We start from the raw sequence: 4221 nt of genomic DNA, 5'->3' as shown, positions 1-4221 counted from the left end.
TCCTGAAAAAGGGGCATTTCTTTTTTTTATTTTGCTGAATTGATAATAATATTGAGGAGGTAACGCATCGTGATATTGAATGGATTTTAATCGTTGACACCAGTGAAGATTTACTCCCCTTAATACTGACCTCAAGCTGTTTGTGTTTTCCCTTTCCTAGGTTAGTTTGGACAATAGAAGACTGAGAAATGAGACTTGTTTGCAAAGCTGCCCCAAATGTGAACGGACGGGACTGTGACGGAGAACAACAAAAGGGAATGTACAATTTCTCAACGGGAATCAGCATTATTTACAGTAAAGACAATGGAGAAAAGAAACCCTTTTCTTTCTTTCTTTTTTTCCTAAGAGAATTGTTGCTTTTTACTTAAAAGCAGAAAAAGAAAAAAACATGGACTTGCAACATAGAGGAACGGAGCTACAGGTAAAAGAAAAAAAACAACAAAGATGGATGTGGGATAAAATGAGACGTCAAAACGGATGGAGGGACTAAAGGATCTTTTCTGTAGAGAACAAAAGAACAAACTTCCTCTCTAGGCTTGCTTTGATTTTCCTCCGACACCCTTAACGTGTAAAACTCTTGCTTATCATCTGTATTATCATTTACCTGTGTTTTTAGCTTTTTTTTTTTTTTTTTGGTTGCTTTGAAGAGGCGTATTGGGAGCAAGTTGGGTGTCGAACCGAGACAAGATGAGGAGAGAACGTTGTATCTCGCAAGCAGTATTTTTATTTTATGATGTAAGGATGACCACCGTTCTTATTTTAGTCCTCATTATTATTTTGTATCCTCATCCGTATTTACTCATGAAAATGAAATGGATGTATCTCACTTTATATTGAGTCAACCCATGAATTGGATTTGATTTTTTTGTTTTTTGTTGTTGTTGCTTTCATTCCTGGAGAGGGAGGAGCCAGAGTGATGTTGTCTGGAATGTCAGGGTCGAGTTTGCCACAAAGACATTATTGCCTTGGAGAACGGACATCTGTTGCCTTTCAAAAGTCACGTGCGTGTGTGTGTGTGTATGTGTGTGTGTGTGAGAGAGAGAGTGAGAAAGTGAGAAAGAGAAAATGAAAAAAATGCCGATATCTGGGGCTTTGATTCCATTTTTGGTCCTTTTTGAAAAGTGTTCTTATTTTTCATCACGGGGTTTTTACGGTACAGATAGTATTCACCAGAAAATCCGATGGACACAAACTTATTTTTTAAGTACAAATGTTCGTAATGTGCAAAAAGAAGGACCGAGCCTTGTAAGAGGAGGAGATAACACTATGAACTAATGCGTCTCCGCCATCTTTAACCATGCTTACAGAAAAAAGATGAAGAGGACACGGAAGCGTTTTCGTTGTTTGTTGAACTGTGTACTGTGTGCACCAGTGCTACATAGGAAGTCTCGTTTGACTGACAGGTGTCAGTTGTTCAGTGATTTTTTTTTTTTTTGGGAAACTGGAACCTTTTTGGAGTAGGGTGTCATATGAACAGCTGTGATAGGCCAACCATACTGGCCAATGGGGAGTAAGCCTTACCAAGTACTTCTGAATGATTTTATTGTTTAGTGACACAGCAGCGATCTGATCGGGAGATGCAAAATCCATTCACAAGAAGCATTGCCATAAAATTTAAAAAGTGAGTCGTACATGGTGTTGTCTTTATCATTTTTTTATTGTTTTTCTTGTAAAAAAAAAAAAAAAGTCAAGCTGAGAAGACCATGCTGTATTAGAAACCTGTCAATATGTATATGAATTATGAATACACTTAAAAAATGCTTCAAGTATGCTCCTCTTCTTATTTCTAAAAGTGTTTTGCTCGCCTTTGGTTGAACTGAGAAAACCACCGGTTTCAGTTTTCATCTGACATTTCTTTGCCCCGTTTTCTTTACCATGTTTACCACTTTACTTCTTTCTGCCTTTTCAGACTGAGGGGAGTGCATAATTCATAACCATTCTTTCTTTCGGGCTGTCTTTAGAAGACCGGTTATTAATGCACTCTTGGGTCTAGAACATGTACCAGGTCAAGTCTGTGTTCCTATCGGTGTTCCACTGAAAAAGTTTACCTAACAAGCTGCTTTAGTGTAAAAACATAAAACTAAAATGTCTGATTTAGCGAAGGTAAAAGTTGAAATAATGTCCATGTTAAAATGCAATGGTCATGGAATATGAAAGCAACTGTGGCATTTATATGATCGGGTAAATTAGTGCGTTTGTTCTTTGTCATAAATGACACTGCTGTTGGCATCACGTTATACTGAACAAAATGGACATGCTTGGTTTTGCCGCCATTTTTCATGAGCTGATATCAAAGATCGAAGACTTTATCTACGTACACAAAAGGCTAAATCTAAACCTGTGTTAGTGAGCACTTCTCCTTTGCAGATATAATCCATCCACCTCACAGGTGTGGCATATCAAGATGCTGATCAGACGGCATGGTTGTTGCACAGGTGTGCCGTAGGCTGGCCACAATATAAGGCCACTCTAAAATGGGCAATTTTACCTTATTGTGAGGTGGATGGATTATCTCGGCAAAGGAGAAGTGCTCACTAAAACAGATTTAGACTTGTGAACAATCTTTGAGTTCAGCTCATGAAAAATGAAGACAAAAGTGTTGCGTTTATAATTTGGTTCAGTGTATGAACCCAGATTTAATACATTCTGCTGCCATGGCTCACACAGGGTCCAAGCAGAAGCGTGGCCCCGTAACACCAGAGAAGCAAAACGCCACGTCAGGCTAGTAAACTCGCCCGCTTCCTCATTGTAATGTAAATGACGTTCTCGTGCTCGTGCCCCCGTCGGAGAATGCTTGATGAGGGATTTGAGTAAAATTTTTCTCGTTGGCCAATAAAGAATTGAGTTGGTGCTTGAGGCTTTTGACGTTTTTATTTCAACATTTCTTACATGCTGTTAATGTTTTTACGTTTGTGTTACTTTTTTTTTTAGCATTTTTTTGACGCTCTAGACGGATTTTTTTTTATGTGAACACCTTTTTGACTTTTTAATTTTAGAAGTTTGCTCTTTAAAAACAAAAGTTTTTATGAAGTTTTTTTTTTGGAAACTTTTTTTTTTCTTTTTTCGAAAAAAAAACAATTTGCAGAAGTGAAAAAAAATCTTAGCGTTGAACCCTGCTTACAGTAGGAGTGTGATTCCCTACCAGATTGTGCAGACGTTGCTACAGGCTAGGAGTAGAGGAGCCTTACACGGTTAGATTGCTCCAAAGAGATGCCCCTCTGTGTTTCAATGCACAGAATAACAGCAGTGTGTTTAAAAAAAGTGAATAATGCTCAAAATCCTTAGAATAGCTTTTAATCCCATAATGCCAATGCATTAGGAACACTGCACATTTAATTCCAAATCAAAACAAGACCAAAGGTGGTCAGGTTTGTGTTCTACCTTTACAGAAAGTGAAGAAAAAAGGAATATTAGGCTGTTTTCTTTACAAACTCAAACATTTACTGTATGAACTGAAACATGTCTCAAGGGTTTGCTTTACTTTGACTCACTGCACTAATATTTAGTTACATATCATTATTATTATCATTATAGTGTTGCGTGGAGTCGACCAACTTCTGCACCTGTGAACAGGTATTCTAGCCCAGGACAACTGGACTACATCCCACAATTCCTCTGCAGTACTGGGTTCTGCCTCAGAAACGGCATGTCTGGTGTCACCCCACAAGTATTCTATGGGATTGAGGTCTGGGGATTGGGCTGGCCACTCTATAACATCAGTCTGGTTCATCTGGAACCGAGATTTTGCTCGCTTACTGGTGTGTTTTGGGTCATTGTCTTGTTGAAAGACCCATTTCAAAGGCACATCCTCTTTAGTATAAGGCAACATGACCTCTTCAGGTATTTTGATGTATTAAAACTGATCCATGATCCTGGTATGTGATAAATAGGCCCAACACCATAGCATGAGAAACATCCCCACAACATGATGTCTGCACCACCATGCTTTACTGTCTTCACGGGGTACTGTGGCTTGCATTCAGTGCATGGGGGTCGTCGGACAAACTGCCTGCGGCCCCCAGACCCAAAAAGAACAATTTTGCTCCCTTCAGTCCACAGAATGTTGCACCATTTCTCCTTTGACCAGTCAATGTCTCCTTTGGCAAACTTCAACCTATTCAGTACATGTTTTTTTTTCAGCAATCACACATCTAGCTGAGTCAGTATCTTCAGATCGTAACAGTACTCACGAGTGACTTTAAGTCTTCTTTGATTTTCCTG

The 4221-nt window shown here is 38.9% G+C and overlaps 1 protein-coding gene across 2 annotated transcripts in view; it reads left to right on the top strand.

Annotated features, from left to right (window-relative positions):
- The window catches only part of tcf20 (transcription factor 20), a 15846-nt gene extending 14080 nt beyond the window's left edge, over positions 1 to 1766 (top strand). For both annotated transcript variants that reach the window (XM_032538273.1, XM_032538274.1), the window contains exon 6: positions 161 to 1766. The gene's annotated coding sequence lies outside the window, so the exon portion shown is untranslated. The remainder of the gene's footprint in view (positions 1 to 160) is intronic.
- Positions 1767 to 4221: the final 2455 nt, after the last annotated feature.

Source organism: Etheostoma spectabile, chromosome 15 (genome assembly GCF_008692095.1).
Source record: "Etheostoma spectabile isolate EspeVRDwgs_2016 chromosome 15, UIUC_Espe_1.0, whole genome shotgun sequence".
In the NCBI taxonomy this organism is placed as follows: Eukaryota; Metazoa; Chordata; class Actinopteri; order Perciformes; family Percidae; genus Etheostoma; species Etheostoma spectabile.
This window is presented reverse-complemented; position numbering and strand designations above follow the sequence as displayed.